Raw genomic sequence first — 22,246 nt, 5'->3', positions numbered from 1 at the left:
AAGGTTAAACTGAATGATAAGCAAATTGAATGGTTTTCTTTGAGGATTTACCAGCCAGCATGTAAAATAAATCAGCAAACATCAGTAAGCTTATCCAGAAAAATAAGTCTGCTCTCAGAATATTGCTGTACCTATTAAGTACAGTGACAATGATGCATCAGAGACTTATATGTAGGGAGAGAAAACGGGAAATTCAGAAAACAGGCATGTGCTGCAGCACAGGGCACAGTGAGTGAACACCATGAATGCTTATGAAGCAGTCTTAAAATAGACAGGAAGTGTACGCAGTTGTATTTTTTTCACTGTTTTTCTCATTCCTCTGAGCCCCTTAGAGTTTAGTTTTCAGGAGAAAATTTCATACACCTGTCTTGTTATGACAGTTTGGGCACTTCTGCAGAAATTAGGGAGGGGAGAAAAGCTGCCAGTGTGTTGACTGCCTTCTGGCAGTTCCATGCAAAGTCAGTAAAATCTCATTTCAACGTGAGCTCAGGGATCAAAGGAATTCATTGCAATAATTTCTATGCTACAATTTATTTTAAATAAGGTGTTTTTGCAGTGAATGCTGCAGGAGATGGCTCCAATGCACAAAGTTACTTGGTATAAAAAGGCTAAGTAAAGGAAAAAGTGCACATCTATGCCTGATAAATAAATGCTGCTAGTGTGCTTTGTGCCATACCTACTGTAGCATCACTACGTAGGGAATTAGCTTTAGGAAAGAAAATATGGAAGATCTGTCTCTTCAGGGCTTTTTGATGTCTGTTTTAAAGCAGCCTTCTGCAAGAGACAACTAATTTCTTGTTAAGTAATCCTTCTAACAATGTATCAGACCACTTCCACAGAAGCTCTGCACTTGATAGAGTATCTCTCTCCCCTGATACACTGAACTTAAGTTAACAGTTGCACTGGCATTTACCTCCTCATGCTGAGTTTTAAGCACTGTTTGTGTTCCCTCCATACTTCTATGAACCAGTTGAACAGGAAATCTCTCATTGCCCAAATGCTTTGCTATCCTGCTTACAAACTAATACATGGTGGATATTCTTTCTATTGGAAGTTACTCCCCAGTTACTGATGAGGTATTTCCAGGATATAAAGACTTTTCTGTGCAGGAAAGGATTTCACATCCATTCATTACTTGCTGATTACTTCTCCAAGAGAACAAAAGCCAGAACTTCAAGCAGCAACTCCTGAGTGAGTACATACAAGCATTCTTTGAGAAACAAATCCTAGGGGAAATTAGGGCTGGAATTGTCAGATCCACTTCTTGAAGGTTTCTAGATGGAGCAGCTGAGAACATTAGAGCTCCTCACTGAGTCTGTGTGTCAGCAGAAAGGCTCCCAGGGAAGGCTGGAAAGTGTTCAGCCTGGTTGGCATGCCTTGTCGTGGAACACCAAATCCCTGCATCCCAAATTCTGCCTTCCTGCTCCTGAAACTGCACAAGGCAGGCTGCTAATCTGATCTCTTTGAGCTTTCTTCACAGCCTTCCATTCCCAGCAAGAATTCTTTTGAGAGGGAGAAGAAATAAAGCTTTTCCCCAAATGAAAAAAAACTGATTCCAAGTTTGTCTCACATCATCCTTCTTCTCCCAGTACAGCTTTTCCTCCTATTTCTTACAGTAACTCAGGTGAAGTTGGAAACCCCAGATCCAACAAATGAACCTAAATCAACGTTATACTGGTGGTACCACAGAGCTTCACCCCTGGATGGAGTTATAAGGCATCACATCATCTCCAATCAATGGGTTTGAATCTCACTTTCCTCAAGGGAAGGCAGGAGAACTTCTCTGGCAAGTGCTTTCAGAGCACTGGATTTACAAACCAGAAGAAAGATGTCCTGAATGAGCTTAATAGAATTATTTCCTTTTTTTATTCCTTCCCTGCCCCCCAACCTCCCAACCCCCATTTCCTGTAGTTTAGGGTCTTTTTTTACATCTATAGACACATTTTGAATTCCAAGTAGCAAATCCTAGAGGATAGCTATACCTCAGTAGTAATAAAAGAGGAAGTTACATAAATGTAACTTTACAGCTAAAACAGCAGATATTTTAAGTACCACATTTTATTTAAAAATTAAAAAAACCAGCATTCCAACAGTGCTTTAAGTGGCAGCTTTGCATAGCAGCATAAAAATGCTGCTGAATTAGAGCAGAGGCTGAGCAGTCAGCTGCTTAAAATAAAACTCTGTAACTGCAGGAAAATAGAGGAGTGAACAGATAGAGATGCAGTCTTCAGCTTAGCCAGAAATAAGCCCATTGTTTTGATTTTACAGAATCTTTAATTAATTTATAACTAAAAACTTAATTGCACAGATGCTTTCTTTTTTCAAGTCTGCTAACCATAATCATAAATGCCAAGACCACCTTAAATCCTAAATAAATTATAAAATGAATAAATACAAATAAAAGTAGTTTTACAGTGCAAGTTTGCTTGGAGCCTCCAGATGGAGCTAGTAGAGAGGGAGTCAGACTCGGAAAACTTTTTACTCCTCAACCTGTAAGCCTGGTGAATAAATACCTGTCCATGAGAAAGCAAACAAATCCCATTCTGCAAGGGCTGGGGGCCCAGGAAACTCTTGGACAGGAGAGGGAAGGTTTTGACAAAATACCCACATTCTCACCAGTGTGGACACCTGTCCACATTGAGATGTCCAAATCAAAGGTGGCTTCTCCAGGACAAGGACAATAACCTTTGGATGCACTTGGCACTACCATTGCTTGACAGATGCCCCTCTCTTCCATTCCCCAGTAAAAACAGCACTTGAGATCAAGTTATAAATTCAGGAAACAAGTTTTGCTGTTGGCCCACAGCAGCCAGATGACCTGTCTTTGTCCTTCAGCTTCTTGTAGCAGATATTTGCAAAAGAAGTTGAAAGCCCTGGCAGGAGGATGCTGTTCGGGGCGTGGTCAGTCCCCTTTGTAAGTGCTTTGGAAAAGGTGGGATAGCCATGCACCAGGTGACACTGGCCTGAGAGGCAAGTGGAGCAGGAAACACAGGCATCTCTTCATCAGCAAGCAGACCACAAGACAAGTAATCCTGACCCGTTAACTTCTCCTAACTGGAAAAGCTAAATCCAGGTGAAGGTGGCTGTGCTACTTTTGTGGGCTTTCAAGAGAAAAGCATAAATCCTCCTCATTACAAAATACCATCATGAGAAAACCCAACGGTGTTTGGTAACTTCTCTTTGGTGTGGTCTGGTGCTGCTGCACGATAAACATCTGCCTTTTCTGAGAACCAGGAGCTCTGCCTTCCTGAGGAGAGGTGAAGGAGATGAGCCAGAGGCCACCTCTGTGTGTTTAGGGCTTGTTGATGCCACTGAATGGAAATACCCGGAGGAGGGAGGAGTCAGACATGGTTAGCAGGCATTCCCATTTCTCTCTGCAAAGCCACAGGAGATGAGGTTGGCTTTTCTTGCCAGGTGCCAGGCATTTCTCTGCATGTTGCACAAACAGAGAGATAATTAATACAAACTCCTTGTATGCTATATACTCTTGTCTGGCTGCATCACTGTGAAACTAGACATGGGGTAAATTAAGTTTCTTGTTAGTGTCCAGGCTGGTAACAGTGAAATCTGGTAAAATGTTTGATCTCAGCCATCCCAAACCACATCCCCATGAGTGAACTCCTGGCAACACCTCTCCAGTGCCTCAATTCCCTGCCCTTTGTGGAGCTGGGTTGCTGTTCATGGACTCACCTGCACTGGCCAGCAGGAGAAGGCAGCAGTCAAGCACTGCTGGTCAAGGGCATCTGAAAGGGTGGAGGGGGTTCAAACTCAGCCACTTATAATTTCACTAGATGCTAAAGAAATCGTCAGAAGAGTTGGTCTACACTTGTCCCCTGTACTTCCTTCCTCCAAATTTGACTTCGTATCTCTCCTCCCGGCTGTCACACTGACAGCTAAAATACTTTGCACGGGTCGTGGCGCTATGAAGAGGTGATCCCTTAAGGCAAACCAAAGGTGCCACTTGAGCCACGAGGTGTCCCCACAGGGCAGCTGCACGGCCTTGAGAGGACTTAGAGGGGGAGCCACGGGAGAAGACACAACCCTGCAGTTCTGGGTATGACGTTCTGATTCTTTATTTTTCCTTTTTAATTTTTTTAAAGTTTTTTTTTTATTTTTAGTGGTGAATGTCTATTTTTGGCTTTTGTTAGAAACTGTCCTCCCCTTCCATTTGGGAGAAAAAGATCAAATCTTTCCCAGTCTCTCTAGGACCACTAGCTGCAGTAGGTGCAATACAGGAAATCAAATGTTCTATTTTCCTTATCCTTCTCTGGTCCCACTGCTCTGCTGTTCTCAGTGTGCCTGCCAGACAGTGGTACAGAAGTGATCTAGAGAAATTATGCTTCTTGGCCAAACAGTAACTTCCTCCAAAACGACCATTTTTTGGCACAGAAAGTGTCCATCCTAGTTCCTGGTCTTTTCATTCAGAGATTAAAAGGGCTAATTAGAGCAATTAAGGCAAACCAACTCCTTAGGGAGATGACAGCAAATGGGACTTGAGGGTACCAGTTCTTGCTGCTGTATGGTTATTTCTACAAGGTGAGATTAGGAAGAGTTCCTTTTGTGTCCCAAACTATGCAGAATTTGTGCCTTTTTCTGAACAGCTCAAATCCCCTCAGGCAGAGAGGACAGGAGAAGCAAGAGCCCTTTGTGAAGTTCTGAGCTATTTGGTAGACAATACCAAAAGCACCACCTTGATGTGAAATCAGCCTTTCCTTCTTTTTTGCTTTTGACCCAAGCACAGAAATGACATGCTTCATTTTGGTGCACAGAGAAACCTTTGATGATGGAATAAAACCCCAGACGTTTCATTATTTTTGGTGAGTGGTGGGGAAAAGAAGGTGTGTCAGAATGTGTCAATTTTGCACTTGACTATTGGGCCTCCCACCCTTCCTGCTATTAATTGAACACAGGGTTTGGCTGATAATGGGGCTCTTCAGCACTGGTTGTTTTGCCTTCGAGACTAGAGAAGTAACAGAAGAAATGTCTGTCAAACTGACAAAAAAATACCTGTTGGTAGGTCTCTCTACTACAGCTGTCTGCATTGAGATAGGGCTCAGAGTAACCTCTGCCCAAAGTCCCTGGTCCTTCAACCTGGTCCTGTAACTTGGGTGATGACCTTGGCCACAGGATAAGTGGGCTTATCTTGGCTCCTGGCATGGAAATTGCTGACAGGGAATGCAGGGAGCTGAAGGGGCACGCAAGTTTATCGCTGTTCCATATCAGCTGTGGGGAGGTATCCACAGCCAAGGGGTAATTGCAGCTCCTCTTCCAAATCCTAGACTACAAGTGACACTGCAAAACATCTGGGAGTTGACACTTGTCCCTCTTGAAGCACCCCAGAGATGTGCTTCGTTGACACATTCATAACACAGATAATCATGCTTGAATTCTATGGGGGAAAAATCTTGTGGGAAATATGCCTGCAAAGGTTTCCTTACTGTGAAAAGTACCAGTCATGAAATCCCCAAACTCTTCATCCATGAGAGAAGGGCTGCCACGTTCCCGACTCCTACTGCAAATACTTCCTTCATGCCATGAGTCACCTGGTTCCTGGTGTGCTCACAGAGCAGGTGATGAAGCCCACACCTACCTGGGTGTAAAATATCTCTTGGCAAAGAGAGTGATACCTGAGCAAATAATCTGTCACCTAATTCACGTAGCTACTACGTGGTGCTCCTCTGCCTGGGATTCTGGCAGCACTCCTGGGAAGCAGGAGGGAACGGTCAGGGAAGCGAGTACAAAAAACACAAACCTCGTATATCCTCAGGCAAACAATGGAACAAAAGAGAATAGAAGAGTAGTAAAAAAATAGTAAAAGATTACTCAGTGTTTATCTTGGTTTTGTTTTTTTTTATTCCACTGACAAGGCAAACATTGGGGTGTCATGGCACAAAGGGACACCTCAATATATATTTTTTTAAGAGTGTCAGACTGAAAAAGGTCAAGAAATGCAGTTGGAGTGACTTCAGCCTGAAAATCAAAGCCACAGAGATGCAACCTGATCAAAGCTGCCCTGTGGTTTCTCAGCCACTTTTGCTATTGATTTTTACAGGGTTTGGTTATGGACCTTGATAAAAGCAGGGCCAGACACAAAATCAATGCTGCTTTTCACATGTATTTTTCAGTCCATTATATGTTATTGGTAGCACCTGGTATTTTTCATCATGACAAGTTTTTATCTTCCCCTGGTTAGTTAATGTGTTTTGTCTTAATATACTTTTTGCCTTTCCAGTAGGTAACACTGTACTCTCCAAACAACTTATCTGTAATGACATCCCTCATTTTCAGTTGTAGCACTCTTCTCCTTCTTTTTGCATGGTGCCTTTTTTCATCTATCATCTTCCATTTGCTCCAGATAAAAGGTCTATTCTTTTGTTCCCCATTTTAGAATGTGTTGAGAATGATCTTGTGTGTGTAAGCTTATGAATTCCCTTGGTTTTGCCTCTACAGAAGGCTCTAGCACAAGTTGAAGAACCTTTTGAAAGCAAAGTGAAGGAAGTTAGTCAGAAACAACAATTTGGATTTCAAGAGATGGGAGAAAACAAGTAGACGTATTCAAAGATACTGGTGACTGAAGTGCACAAAAACACTGGCAGAACCCCAAAGAGAGGTGACAGAAAAAAGAAATGTGTGATACTGTTAGAAAGACAACCTGGCCAGGAGATGAGGACATTACTTCAACTTAGAAGGAGCTGGTTAAGTGGAATGAGAGGAGCCAGGCTGGAAGAGAGCCAGGCTGGTCTGAGGGATAATCCCAAAAGCTACTGAATCTGGGAGAAGGGGTATAGTGGCAGAAATAGAGAGAATTTAGAGGAATGGAGGAAGAGGATGAATTAGCCCTGTGCTGAGGAGAAAGCAGATGATGAGATAGGACAGAAGGTGTTGGTGGGAGGTGGAAGTAGGACAGACAAGAGGTCAGGATGTGGACATGTCAGCTGCATGATGTCCCTCTCAGGAGCCGGCATGCTGCTCAGGCAAGTGTGCGATGAGCAGCAGTAGTGTCACACCCAGCATGTCTCTGAGGGAGGCTGGCAGTCACCAAGCCCCAGCAAAGGCCACAAGGGCACAGCTGTGGAGCACGTGGCAGGGGAAGTGTCCGTGTCCATGTCCGTGTCGTGTGGTGCCTCCGCTGTGTTTGCTTTGGCGTTGGCAAGGCAAACGAGATCAAGCAGGAGAGAAGCAGAGTGCAGATGGCAGCCAGCATGGCTGGGGGTGGGCTGGGTGTCCTGCCTCACTGGACTCACAGCATGAGAGCAGAGACAGAGGGAAAAGTGTTGCTCGGACAACTCCAATCAACACTCCCAGGGAGAGGTCTGGGCAAAAGCCAACAACAAAAGTTGCTGGGAAGGCTGAGGAGGAAATTGTGCAGGTTAAAAAGTAAGACTCAAGCAGTGACAGCAAGAGAGCCACAGTTGGAAATGTCCCTGGGTACAGAGCTGGGGCAGGGCTTATGAAATTTTCCCAAAATTCCATGAAAGAGGATATTCCTCTCATCCCCACCAAGCCAGCTATTTCACAAAGCTATGTGCTTTGTAAGGAGCACATGGGATCTGTAAGGCTCTTGTCCTTGTTCCCACGCAGACCTTTCTGTAGCAGGATCTGGACCTAACAGGAGTCCAGCACAGCTCAAGGTGAGAGTCTGGAGGGCAGAGGACAGGAATTTCTTCCCTTTTTGGGCACAGTTTCAGCAGCCAGCCAGCCGTACCTCATGCCCGGTCCCACCCAGGTGTGCAGGTGCTGGAGGCGAGCGGGTGCCAGCTGGCTCCTTCTCTGAGATGTGAATGCCTGGCGTGTCCTGCAGCAACCCTGGGGCTGTGGCTTGCTTGGAAATGCAGCCAAACCCCCCAGCAAATCTGCAGCAAAAAGACAACGCAAGAAGAGGCAAGAGTCCGAGCTGGAGAAATTAGCATCAAGCCATCCATGCTGTTCCCATGTGAAATTCTACCTTGCTTTTCTAAGGCAGACCCCGAGCACCTAAGTTAGGTGCTCTTGAGCACCTAACTAACATGGAGCAATCAGGAAGTGCTTCACCTTTTCTCCTGACTCATATCCTGCTGTGGTACACTGGGTACACAGAAGCAAAAGGTTGAGATATCTTTCAGGCCACCATCCTTTAGTCAGGTTCATCCGAGCCCATGAGTTGAGCTGCCAGAAGACTGGGAAGGAGGCAGCTCCCAGGGTACCACAGTTCCAGAAAACATGTGCTCATTACATCAAATGGAGGCTGCACTTTGGTACTCAGACTTAAAGGCTTCTCTTCCATTTATGCCACTTTGACTGAATCAATATTATAAAAAGACAAATTGCTTGGCCAAACCACTGTTTCCCTTCCAGACTCCCTGGGGTGAACACATTTGTGTTAGATTTTATACACAGGAACAAGTTTTTCAGAGATTTGTCACATTTACATGAGGGGCAGAAGGAAAAAGCAAATTATTAATCCACACCATTCCCATCTCTCTCTTGTCATGTCATGGAAGATATGATGGGGTTCTGAGAAGCATTTCCGCAATCCAGGTCTGTTTGTTCTCCCTCAATAACTATTTTAACACCCCCTCTCTTCATAGCTGTATAATTGCTACTGGATTGGAGCACTTGAAGTGGTCTTCAATTTTCATCCAAGCAGAAGAATGGGAAGCAGATCATAAGATAGAAAGGCCTTAACTATGTTTGCATCCAGTATCTACCAGCCCTCCTTTTTGTGTGGTTTCCTCCTGTTTTTTATTATTTGATTCCAAATTGGTATCATTTAAGTGACCATTTCACAGGTGAATCCAGATTATATTTGCTACATATAAAACTGGAAGTGATACTCCAATGAAGCGCTTTGTAAGAGTTTTAAGAGAAATTATGTCAGCTTGGGAGAAAGCAATGGTTTGGGTGTCTCTCCCTGGAGATTTTATTCAAACAACTTTTCCCAAGCAGTCATAGAGCAGACAGAAAAGAACTGTGATTAAAAAGAGCTTACAAATCAATCTCAAGGTTGAATCATAGCTGGAAGGGTAGATTAGATGTTGTTATGTTATTTATGTAGCTATTCACCCTTCCCAAAATGGCAGGATGGATTCAGCTCTGCTGAAGGCTTTATTCATGGTCAGTACTGTGCATAATAACTGAGCTCCCACATTGCTCAGCTCACCATAACCACCACATTCCTGGGAGAAAGAGCATGTGTTAGATCCAGAACAAAGTGGAGGCACTGCAATAACTGTTAATATTTAATCACCAGGAGTTTTCCAGCCCTCTGGCAGAAGCCAGAGCTGGGGAGCACGTCCTCTGTTCACAGTGAACACACACTGCCCTGGTAACACAGAGGACAAAACCTTAAACTTCTCAAAGTCCCTTTGATAAGAGAAACTGAGTCAACCTGGGAGCTGTTGTTCCTAGAAAAAACACTAAAAACACTAATGAAAGTGAGTTCTGCTTTCTCTGCAGTTGTCCCTCTTGATAATGAGTCGGATTTGAAGGAAAACCAGGGATTTCCATGGTTACAAAGAGAAAAAAATCCCACTCTTTCTAACCACCTAATGAATTTCTAAAGCAATATTTAAGCTGAGTTGTGTTTATTTCACCTGGTCTCCCACTCTGCAGGGCTGCCAGGTGATGGGCAGACATGGTCATCCATGGCCATCTGGGAGAGGCAGATCAGCTGGAGCCAAGCCAGCCTTGGTTTCCAGCACTGGCATTTGCCCAGCCCTCGTCAGCTCTCACCTTCAGGAGAGACGTGCGATGGTGTCATGGGTCTTGTCTGCTGTCATGACAGCCAAAAATATGGGTCCTGACTTCCAATGATTTAGAGAAGGAGTAGACAACAGGTGGAAGACATAACATTAGAAAGGAGAGGGTATTTTTATAGCTTTTTCTCCAAGGAAGCTGTTGAGCCAACAGGGATACATGATGAGATAAAAAAGAGGAGATTGGAGACACTTGGACAACTTCAGGCAATGAGGTCTGGACAATGGCAAATGTCACATCCCTGTCAGGAGCCTACCCAAGTCAGAGTGAGATTTGGTAAAAAAGCATCTATGGAGAAGAGTGGCAATGAAGTCTGTCTTTTAAATTTACAGCCTAGGAACAACCCACTTTACAATGTGGAACACATCCTGGATTGTTGCTTTTAGGGAATCTATGTCGTTTTTCCATCTCTAATTCAGCAAATAGCTGAAGTTTCTTACAGAGCTTTTTCAAGAAGATGGTAAGTCACTAAATCATTTTGTCACATTTTCCCCTGCAAAACTCCTGTCCTCTCTGCCTTGTCTCTGCCAGCATGTGAGCATCTTCAAGGTCCCAGTGTCCCACACGACAAATGCCACAGCTGCTCCACCTCATCCTGTTTGTTCCATTTGAAAAAGTGACGTTGGAAAATCGTTTGCCTTCCAGCATTACCTCTGAGAACCCACTCTGACGGGGCAGCTCCACATGCCTGTCTCACCCTGGGGCCAGTGATTAGCAGGTGTTGTATTAGAGCTGCTTAAGTGGGCTCAGCCCCAGAGGCTCAGCTCTATTTATAGCTGAGTTCACCACCAGGGCTGTGCCAAGTAATGGACACGCTGTGGGACATCATGCTCTGAGGTTCCTTACAAATCCTTGCAGTCCCCCAAAAGATGTTGAAGTGCGTAAGCACAAAAAAATGCACCCTTAGGACCCCAAATTATTACTCTTGGTGCTCCCACAGAGCCACTGCACTTGGCTTTGGGTGGTACCAGGTCCTTAGGTTTGCCCCCAGAGGGTGGAAGGGCCAACCCATGGGAGACTCCTGCCTGCAGCCTGTGGAATGAAAAGGTGGAAAGGTGGTTGCAGGGAATTGCCATCCCAAACAGTGAGTGCAAACAAGGGCACTATTGGAAGAGAGCCTCCAGCAGGGTGTTATATGTGCCTCCATCTGGGTCATCTCTCATTTTGGGAGAGGTGGCAGGGCTCACTGCCACATCTCCCAGGAGCTGAGGAAAAGTCACACCAACAAACAAGGATCTATTTTAATCATAGCCCTGACAACTGTCCCTTCTCCACAGGGGTTTGAAATGTCACCTTAAAGACAGGGGGCTTGGTACATGCTGTACAGCTTAATGAAAAAAGTCATGTGGAGCCTCGTGGATAGAAGTTTGCTGAAATATACTGGGAAAATTAAGCACAAGTCACCCTCTGTTTGGGTTTGGCATCAACACATTTATCATACTGAAGTCGTTTTCCATGTGGTGGTAGTGAAAGGCCAAATTCTGTCTCTGCGTAGTCAAACACATGTGCTGTCATTGAACTGGGACCCAGGACACTACAGATGGATTTATTTACTTCATCAGGAATTGCTGCCCCTTGGTAGCAGCACACAGTTCTTTAATACCAGCTGGATGTGAGCCCCGGTGGAGCAGATTTTGGTTAGTGTCCCTTGCAGTTTTCTGTGGGTACTTTAAAGCCCAGACATGCTTAGCCCCATTATTTCCCATGAAAATGGTGAATTTCTTAGTGGGTCTCATTAAAGTCCAAATTTACAGTTCAGTCTTGAAAAAAAATTATTTAACAGGAAAAATTTCTGTTAGAATTATTAGAAGGAAGCATCGGACTCTGTGATCCTTGTGAGTTCCTTCCAACACAGGATATTCTATGATTGTACAATTCAGAGAGGCAATGTAGAGTTTTAATCATCACAGCAGTTTAAAACTTAAATTCCTCCTGGTGTTCATTTTTTTCCTTGCATTTTGCCAGTTAACACATAGGAGCAGAATTAATTACAAAGGATCAACTTTTACAGGTTCAGTCCAAGTGCTGCTCATATGAGTACAATTGCCTGCTTATAGCCTTCTTCAGAGGATTAGGAAATTAAATCTCTTTAACTGAATAGCACTGGCTATCTAATTTCCACTTCTCATTTCATTGACAGAAACTGCAGAATATCAAAAGAACAATATATGGTAAGAATTCATGGTACATATTTGGCATCTGCTCCCAATAAAGCATTTGGGGAAAATTGGATAAAAAAGGAGGTCAGGGACCACAAATAAGAATAGCATTTCTTAAGGACTGATGACAATAGATGCTCTGTCTCCTGCACTAGGAAAATGTACTGGTGTTTTACTGCTGTGTTTGTTATTTAACCACAGAGCAACTCACAGCCACTGAAAATATTCCACTGAAGACCTAGCATGCTGCTGAGTCCAACAAGTGTGTATTTTTAACAGGGAGAAAAAGCAGAATTGTCTTCTCCTCCCCACCTGAAAGGGGTACAAGAAGACCAGCGCTGCAGGAGCCGGTGGGACTGGGGTGAGGAATGGCTCAGTAACCCTTCCCTGTCTCCCCTCGCAGCAGCCAGCGATGAAAGGCACACTCAGCAGTAGGGGCCATCAATGCCAGGATTGTAATGCAGCTTTCCCTCCCTTCCCGAGGTCTGTCTGCAGCCTTCCCGGCACAGAGCTGCCTTTTCAGCAGCCCCCGCTATTTCTGGTGCTTTTTAACCATCTCCTCATGGGACCGGCCTGGCTTCAAAACCCCGCAGCCAGAGCCTCTCCAGGAGAGCAAAATGGGAGTGCTGGATTGACCTGGAAGATGTGGAAAGCTGTGCATGAAGAATTACAAGCCATTCATTACCTTATTACATGCTTGAAAAAAGGTACAGAGAAGACCAGCTAGCTGCAGCTCCACCCAAAACATGTGTGGGAAAGGTTTAACGGGAGCCATGAATGCCAAACTCCTCCCATGCCAGCACCCCTCCTTCCCAGCTCCGTTTTTCTAGCAACAAGCATTGCTGCCTTGCCTAGTGTTTAGCTCTGAAGCATCCAATGCCCCCACAAAGGCTGTTATGAGCCTAATTTATATTTGCTGTTTGTGCTGGAGCATTAATTTGCCTGGCAACCATGGATATTTTTCCCATGCTGGTTTACTATTATTTATGTGCATTCACAGTGGCAACTCTGCTTTGTACAGGGTTTCTTGGAGAAGAGATTTGCTTGGTTTTCCTCCATGCTGGCTCCTCCATGGCAGCTCAGCTGGGTGCTGATGCACTTGTGGGACCAAATGCGGAGGTTCACCTAAGCCAGGGAGAAAAATGCCTCTATTCCCACTTTGCTTTTGCTCCACCTTGGCACTTGCAGATGGCTGGTTCCAAAGCACATTGAAAGAACCCTGTGGCAGATCCAGTCTGCCTTTCTCTCTAGGTACCTGCCCAAAAGCACCAGGGATCTCTTCTCTATGCAAAACACTCTACTCAGACACCCCTTTTCCCATCACAGAGCTAGAAGAGGTGCTGGGAATGGTTTGGGATAGGGGGCTGGCTTGGCCAAAACTGTTGTAGCACTGGTACAATATGACTACAGAGATGATAATTTGGGAATATCCCCGACTACCTTTGCAGTGTGAGTTAGTATATGCTGCTGTGAAAACAGCCTGTGGGTCCAGAGTAGAGGTTTTGGACTTTTCCTCTTGGGATTTTGGGTCCAGACTGGGTTGATGGAGTGGTTCCTCCCGCAAAGACATTTCCTTTTCAAGGGGAACTGACAGCTTGCATCTCCTTGCCTTGGGAAACATGAAGCTGCAGAATATTTCTGGGGGCCAAGTGGCAAAGAGCAAGTTGTAAGCACATCCATTCCTTAGCCCCCAGGCACATCCCAGCTACCTTGGAGGAAGGTCACCAGGCAAGCTGAGGGCTGGGATGCTTTGAAGGGCTGTGCTGAAGTCATGAGTGATCCACACCCCGTGCTGCTGACGTGACCACAGCAGAACTGCAGGATTCACAACAGTGGAAGATACAGCCCTGATAATTGAAATTCTGTTCTCGTGTTCTCTGCTTGCCAACTCACACATTGCTGGATGTCTCTGGGTCTGGTTCAGTTGGAGTCTCCACCTGAGCCCTCCTAAGCTTCAGAGGAGCTGGATCACAAAGAAGCAGCTGGGTCCTTACTTTAGAAGAAACCCTGGATCAGGCTCTAAGCACTTAATATATGGGAGAATTTAGACACACTGCTGATCATAAAGCAGAGAGGCAGAGAGCTGAGCTGAGGTCCAGCTTGCTAGGAACAGCCTTCCTGCAAAGGTACAGCTCACCTGGAAGTGCTCCCTGAGCTGCTCATGGTCCAAAATGATCCTCTTGCATCTGGGACAAGGAGGGGATTCAGGACTCTTGTCCTCCTAGCTGGTTCAAAGGAAATAGAGAGAGAAGAGGCATCGCAGCTGAAAAAAATGAAGCTAACTGGGGGAAACAGAAGGAGGGAGAGGGAAAAACATCATGGCAGAAGACAGTGGCTAGGGAAAAATTAGGTTTACAGTGGAAATATCTGCAGATAGAAGTCATAGGAAGAAAAGTGAGGGATGAATATGAGAAAATAAGAAACCACAGGTCACCAAAGTGATTGCAGGAAGGTCTGTAAATGTGCTTCTGTTGTGTTGGCTTCTGTGTTGGGAGATGATCCAAAAATGTTCCAAGATCCAACTGTGCTTACCCTTGGGTCTACTCTGACTCTCTCTCCCAGAACAGCATTTCTTCTGGACCAAATATTTGGGCAGGTGAGGGTAACATGAATGTTTCAGGACATGAAGAAATCTTTGCATCTTTTTATTTGTTTTAGTTTGAGATTGTTAAGTCCCGTAAACATGTGTTTTTATTTACATTGAAAAATGCTCATACACATACCTAATTGTATTTATTTATATACAAGCATCTCTACTCCCCATGCAGGTTTGCTTCTCAGCTCTTCATCCTGCTTAACCATATTTTTTCCTTTGAGTACCCTGACAGCAATAAAGCTCTATGGAGTCTCCCTCTGCTTATGGAGAGAATGAGGCTGATCCCATCCCTCCACTAACCCACTGGGTGTGGGGCTAGCACTGTGCTATCCCACAGCTCATATCTGTTCCCCAGCAAAACCTCCCACTGCAGGAGAAAAGTCCTTCCTAAGATCTCTAATCTGCTGTTGAGCAAAAGTGGCCACAGAGTTTCCCTTTGCCCGAAGCACTGGTGCTGGAAAGGGCAGGACACCTGGTGTGAAGGAATTGGAGCCCCAGTTTCCCCAGCCATTCCACAGGGTCCAGGTCCCCGATACTGCCAGCTGGGCATACTGGTTTGGCTGGATTTTCATGTTCCTTTACCTATCACAGGTTACTTCTGAGCAGCACAGGACAGGGCTGATCTACCCTGGGAAGTGAGTGGGAGGGAATGCAGTGTTTTGGCTCCTCTGTCTAAGCTCCTGTGCCACCCCAGTGCTGGTACCCAGGACTTGGAGGTGCCTAGGGTGAGTAGAGGTGTCATTCCCACGTGTTCAGAGACCCAAACTCCCTCCTTCCCTCCCTCCCTCCTGCCCCACAGGCTCAGCGAGGCTGGGATGAGATGGTGCACACTTGCCAGCAAAACACTTTTCCTGCATTATTTTACTGGCAGGGAAATGTAAACCTTTGGCTGCACTTCTTTGCTGACTCAAAACTGTGATAGATGATGCTGTAATCCAAATGTCACCGGAGCTGTGACCTTACATCAGGTGACTGGGGTCGCGGGTCTCATGACTTCTGTCATATTTTTGGAGCTGTGCTTAGCCCAGGGATAAGGCTTCCCTTGCAGCTTCCTTTCTCTGCAAAGATCATGGTGTGTGCAGTCCTCTGCCCTGGGACACACCACTGGCAGCTTCTGGGAGATTCTGAGGCGTGAGGAAGGGGCAGCTCTTGGGCTGCTGGGGATGGTGGGATCCTCTCTGTTTGAAGAGGGCTCGTCCCTCTTAAAAAGCCAAGCACTGGCACCTTGTGCCCAAATGGTCACTTCCAGGCCACAAGTGCATGCCTGGCACTTTGGCATCAAATGTTGTTCTGTGGACAATGTATTGCTTTGAGTCATTTGAAAACACTACAGAAAGATCCTTTCCTTTCTCAGTACTACTAATACAGAAAAGTGAGCTCTTCTTTTCAGGTTTGTATCCAGTTCAAAATAATACGTCTGAAGTTTAGGGAGTGTTCAGTGATGGAAGTTTGTCAGAGCCCACAATGAGGGGAGTCTTACTGGCTTGTTAAGGTTAAGGCACCCCTGGAGGCACTTGCAAATGGACTCAGCAACATTTTTATTCTGCTTTTATTGAATCGATATCAGCCAGCTCTTCAGGTAGTTGTCTGAATATATTTTGTTTTGTTTTTATTTGTTGTGAAAGACCTGACTCTCTTTGACCAGAAAGATGCTTTCATTTCACCTGGGGGCAGATGAGGCCTTTGAGAGCTCCATCAGCCTCATCTACTGGTGGTCTGTGATGTGTGCCAGTCCCTCCAAATGCGTATAGAGATCCCATTTGCTTTAAGAGCATTTTACATCCTCCCGGGGTATTTTAAGGCTGGGTCAGTGTAAAGTGGCTTTTGTATTAAGGAGTATCAGGCCCAGGGATTTTGTAACTCCACTTACTGCAATTCTCATAATCAGCTTGAAGTCTCTAATTAGCTGCATTAATGACTCAGCCCTGCAGACAACTCTTGAAGGTGAAGGGTGACATGCTGGAGCTGCTCTCTTATCTGGGAAAGGCTGAGATGTATTGTGTCTTTTTTTAAAAGGAGAGTTGAGCAGCCAAGAAATTCACCCTTTCCCCAGGTTTCATTAAAGGCATTAAAAGCCATTTGATATGTTCAAAAGCCATATCCACCTCTTTTCTGCTCAGATCAGGTGTCCTTCCAGATTAGCTTTAAAAGATACAATTGCCCATCATTTGAGCTTCCTGGAGGCCACTGGTTACATCATCATTTCAGATCCATCAGGTGAGGCCCAGGTTTGTTCAGGATCGTGGTTTTCCCAGGGAATTGTGGCACCTGGAGTGTAGTGGGTGATATGCCTGGCTGGATCCAGCTCCAGGCTGGTAGATGGAGCAGGAGCTTGGGAGAAGAAATGAGTCCATTCTGCACAAATTTAATTAAAGCCTGACAAGAGAATGGAGGAAGTTCTTGACAAAAGGGACGATGGAATTTGAAAGGAAAGCTGCTTTGCTGGCTCTCGTTGAGTGAATATCTGCTGGAGTTTCTTGGGTCCCCATAAATGGCTATAATTTGCTTTTCAACAGCTTCTACTAATGGTTTTGCAGAAGTATCTCATTAAAGTTTATGGGAGCTTCTAATCTTCCAGGACTCTAAAAAATGCAGAAGTTGCTCTGTGCCTTCACATGAATTGGTGAGCTGATCTCATCAAACTTCCATCTCTGGAAAAAAGTCCTGTGCTTATTTCCTGACAAGCTGTCGTGTTTCCAGCTCGGTGGCTTTGTGTCCCCTCTCCACAGACAGCCAGATGAAATCCACTGTCCCACGGGGCTGCAACCAACACATGGTAGGGGGGACCCAAGAAGCTACAGCCTGATCCTGGAGGTGTCATTCACTTGAGAATTCAGGATTTTAATGCCTGTTGCAGGGTTCTCTGCTGCTGGGCCAGTAAAAAATCATCTGTAGCAGCAAGGGTGCTGCTGTGCCCAGCCTTGCAGCGCAGGCATTGCAGCTTTGGGCTGGCAGCACTGTGTGGAGCGTGTGGGGCTGTGCAGGGCTGCTGGGGGGTGGTGGGGGCTGCAGCCCCTTTCTGCCCATAAATCCTGGCTGTGATAACTGCATTCCTCATGGGAAGCCCCTGAAAGAGGGACCCTGGGCAAGCAGGGGCAGGGGGTGGTGCTCCCACAGCCCTGCAGGCTGCCTTAACCAGCTCTTGCTTTGCCATGCCAGCTTTTGGGATGTCTATCCCTCAGGGATGAGCTCTCCAAAGGGCCTAGCAGGTGGATTCTTTGCATGCTGGGGGACTGCAGCACCCCACTGCATTCCCGAGGGGCTGGAGCCATCTGGGGGCAGGGAGAGGTGGCTGTGACGAGGGAGGGTGGTGGCTCTGCAGCTGGAGGCAGGGTTGGGTGATGCCATGCAGCTGCTGGAGCACAGCCACCTCAGCACTGACACTGGGACAGAGGGCAAGGAGGACAGCTGGCACCTGGGCTGGGCAGGGCAGGGCTGCCACGAGCTGAGACCAGCCCCTTGAGCTCCAGGCTCAGCAGGAACAGCAACAAGCAAAAATGCCACGTCCCCTGGAGATGTCGTACCTGCCAGCTTAACCTCTAACACGGCTGCTTGACTTTCTGGTCTTGATTTTTACAGCCTATTTCCCTTTGCAAAAAAAAAAAAAAAAAAAAAAAAAAAAAAAAAAAAAAAGTGGTTTTTTTTTTTTGTTTTAAACTTTCTTCTCAGCCCCAAACTTCCCAAAGGGGCAGAATGACAAACCCTGTCTCAAAGCCCAATGTGGCCATATAGAACCCTATAGGGGCCCATAAATATCCCTATAGGGGCCATAGGGACCCCAAGCACTGATAGGGGCTCTATAGGGGACCCCAGGAACCTATAGGGGCCCATATAAAGTCCCTGTAGGGGCCATATAGATCCCCATAGGGGCCATAGGGACCCCAGGGCCCTATAGGGGCCATATAAAATCCCTATAGGGGCTATACAGATCCCGGGGCTCTACAGGGGCCCCCAGGGCTCAATAGGTGTCCATATAGATCCCTATAGGGGCCATATGGAGCCTTGGGGCTGCACAGAGGCTATAGGGGCCCCTAGGGCCCTATAGGGGTCCATATAGACCTATAGGGGCTATACAGACCCCAGGGTGGATGAGAGCTGCCAAAGCTCGGGCTAGCTTGGTCACTTTATACATCTAGCTGTATATACACATACACACAGAGCATTTCCAGCTGCCACCTGGCCCAGCACTGGGTCAAATCCATGTGGCTGACAAAGCCAACAGCATCGTCCCCTCACACACCGGAACGCTGGCCATCACAGTAAATCGACTTGTTCCTTGCCTTATTTGAGGCTTCCAGCTGGCAACACTGCAGCTCCCTTGGCGTGCCCTTCCTAACAAATCGTTTCCCAAAGTTTTCTGCTGGAAGCTGCAGGATTTGGCTCCTCGGTGGTGTTTGTGTTGAGTGGGAGCCCCCTGCTCGGGCTGGCTCCTCGCACCCGCGATGCGGTGGTGCCGGCTCCGCGCGGCCCCAGCCTGGCAGCGTGCGAGGGCATTTCCCACAGCTCCGGACAAAGCTGGGGAGCCTGCCTGTGCTGCGGAGCTAGCTCCCCGTCAGTACAGCCAGACTCCGGGGAAAGCCTCTTCACTCAAGCAGAGAACTTTTATTGCCTTTGATAAGCTTGTAAAACATTTCTGCCTGCTTCTGGATTTCTCCGGCAAAGACATGTAGCAGAAGATTAAAATTGCTCGTGTTTTACCCCAGAGCTTAAGAAAACTAGGGAAAAAAAATTAAAAAAGGGGGAAAGTGCTCTTGAATAGGTCAGGTGTGGTTTAGCTGTGGAGAAAAGCCTGACTTTGAAGCAGCCACCTTCATACAGAATCACAGATTGGAAAAGGTCATTGAGTCCCTAAGGTCATTGAGATATTAGATATTTTTTGGAGGAATTGGATCAGGACCCATTTGCAGAATGGGAAATGCTGTTGGCTTTCAGGAGTTGTTGATGGGGCAAAATGCAGCTCTTGGAGCACATGGAAATATGCTCCTGGGAATAAGCACAGCCCAAGGCAGTGGAGGCACCCCAGGTCTCCTGTGCCTCAGTAGCTGTGGCTCTTTCTGCTTCTGGAATGAGGCTGTTTGCTCCGGCTCCTCACTGGCCTCATCTTGTCATTCAGAGATCTGGTTTCCTGTCCTGACCTCTATTTTTGAGGTGTTGAGCAATGATCCTTAGGAATCATTCTCTGTGCTTCGCTTGACAAGGGCTTTTTGGGTGAGGACCTTCAGGGCTCATCATATGCCAACCCCAGTCAAAACTTTATCAGGGTTGAAAATTTTAGGACACCTCCTCTGTGAAAATGTACCCAGGACAGAAGGGTCTGGCTTTATATCTGTAATGTTTCACCCTTCATGGCTGCACTCAAAGCACAGTTTCACTGTATGGGCTGCACTTTCAATAAGCACGTCCTTGGAAATGGATAAAACATTAAACATGTTTCACAGTTAACAGATTTATCATCCAACATTCAAAGAACAGTATTGGGGCAAACTTCAACCCCCTCCACCCCAAGCTTGGTTGGAAAGGATGGGAGCTGATAGTGCCCCAGGAGGATTTGTCCTGCCACCAGCAAAGCCTGAAGAGCTGTGAAGTCATCCAAAAGCATCCAAGATTCTGACTTTACCATCAAAAAGGGATTTTGGTGGCAGTATCATGGAATCCTAGAATATTTGGCATTGGAAGGGACCTTAAAGTTCCAAACCACCCCCCCACTGGGCAGGGACACTGATGTGCAGTGGTGTGGACACAAGAAATAAATTGTTTTCTGATGTTTCATCTGGCTTCTCCATGACTATTTAGTAGCACGAAGAAAACATTTTAGCAGGGGTTCCAGCTGAAGTCTTTTGTCTCGCTAACTAAGGAAGGGAAACAAATATGGCCTTAAATAAAAGGATTTACTATGTGGGAGAAACTGCGAAAAAGGTCGTTTCACAGAGATGGACATGGGAAGTCCAGTGTGGAGCAGGCAAGAACTAAAGGGATGAAATCCACTCATTTCCATTGGAGAAGGGGTAAAAAAGCAGGGCAGGCTTTGTGGGGAGTCACTGTCCTACCACAAAAGTCCTTGAGAACATTTCCAAGAGGCTCCTGGCAGTGGATGACTTGGCTAGAAGATGGAAGAGGTGAAAAACATGTCCATTTGTGGCAATAAATACATCATCTTTCCCTTTCTATTGTAAACTGTATTTTCAGAGAATGCTCCCAAAATGAGCAAGTCTAAAATTAAACCAAAGTGAAGGCAACGAGTTATAGATGACAACTCTATGTTTTGAAATTGGTTAGCAGCTGGCACTCCCTGATTTAGGAATCCCTCTAACCATGAGCACCTGAAGGGACATGGGGGGCTCAACAGGACCACAGGTTCTTTGCAGTTTTGTCCCAGGGGCAGGACAGCTCCATGGAGCCACGGCACCAGGCTTGAGGCCATCCTGAATTTGGTCCAGCAAGAGCCTGCCAAATCCCGCGAGGACCCCTCATCCCTGCTCCATGAAATGGCTGCAGCATGGCCTCGGGAAGGCTCTCATACCATGAGTTGTGTCTGGGAGAAGCAGCTGTGGAGAGCATTCAGCTGTTGGGAAGCCCCGCGTCACCGATGGAGTTTTGGGATGCAGCAGCTTCAGTCGTGGCTTTCCATTGGATCTTCCCAATCCTGCCACCACAGCCTGCAGCCCACCAACACAAAGCAAAGCAGTGAGTCCCATTTGATCCTGCTGGCCCCCTCAGCAGCAGCACTGAAGATGTTGTGCAGGGGAAAACCGGGAGGTCAGCACTGGCTCTTTGGGCTGCTCCACCCTCAGGGTGCTTGGCAGCACCACCATCATGGGATAGGCTTCTGCCAGCTGAACTACAGGCCCAGAAAAGATCTGGCGGCCTTGAGAGTTTTTTATATGCTTGAAAACAGGTGATGTTTTGTTCCTTACTCCAGCAGTGGTGCATATAATCCTCCATGTGACAGGGAAGGAGGCTGGTGCTCTGCTAGTAAGGGCCGCAATAATTGCAAGAAATAAAACAGAAATTAATTTATTTTATGCCTTTCAGGGGGAGAAAAAGGATCACGTGGACACACTGGCGTTGGTCTTCTGCTTGGTTTTGCAGCATTGCAGGACTAGGACTTGGCTGAAGAGCACCATTCCCTATCTGGGACAAACTGTTCTGCTGTTGCACACAGGCTTGTGAGCACAGGTTTAATTTTCCCTCAGAAACCAACTGGTTGGGTAACTGTTCAAGAAAAAATATTCAGAAATGTGGTGAATAGGAAAAAAAAAAAAGTCATCTCTCTGGAGGGGACATTGGTGGGAAGAGAGTTTTGCAAAGCTGGGGCTGCTGCAGAAGCCTGGGCATGATCCCAGCACATGGGAGGGAAGGGCTACTGAACAAACAGAGCATTGAATGATGCCAGTAGGTCTTTCCTGTGCATTTCTGCTCCTTGTTTGCCTCAGGGATTCCTCTGTGTGTGTTAATAAACTCAGTAGCAGTTAGAAGGAAGCTTAGATTTTGTTTCATTCTTGTTTTATTCTCTTTGATAGCACATGGTTAATACAGAATTCCATGTGGAAGAAGTAGATATAGAGGTAGTTGTTAAGTAAGTATGCAGCCAAATTATTATTTGTGATATGTGGGGATAGGAGACAGACATTTTTAGTACAGATAAATTTGCTGTTCTAATTTGTGGATAAATTACCTTATAACCCTTATAACTAAGGGTTAACCCTTCTCTTTCACCTTAAGCCTCTGCTGCTGTTCAGTTCCATGAGAATATTAC

The sequence above is a fragment of the Molothrus ater genome, chromosome 3 (assembly GCF_012460135.2).
Source record: "Molothrus ater isolate BHLD 08-10-18 breed brown headed cowbird chromosome 3, BPBGC_Mater_1.1, whole genome shotgun sequence".
NCBI lineage: Eukaryota > Metazoa > Chordata > Aves > Passeriformes > Icteridae > Molothrus > Molothrus ater.
Note: the sequence above shows the minus strand (reverse complement) of the source record.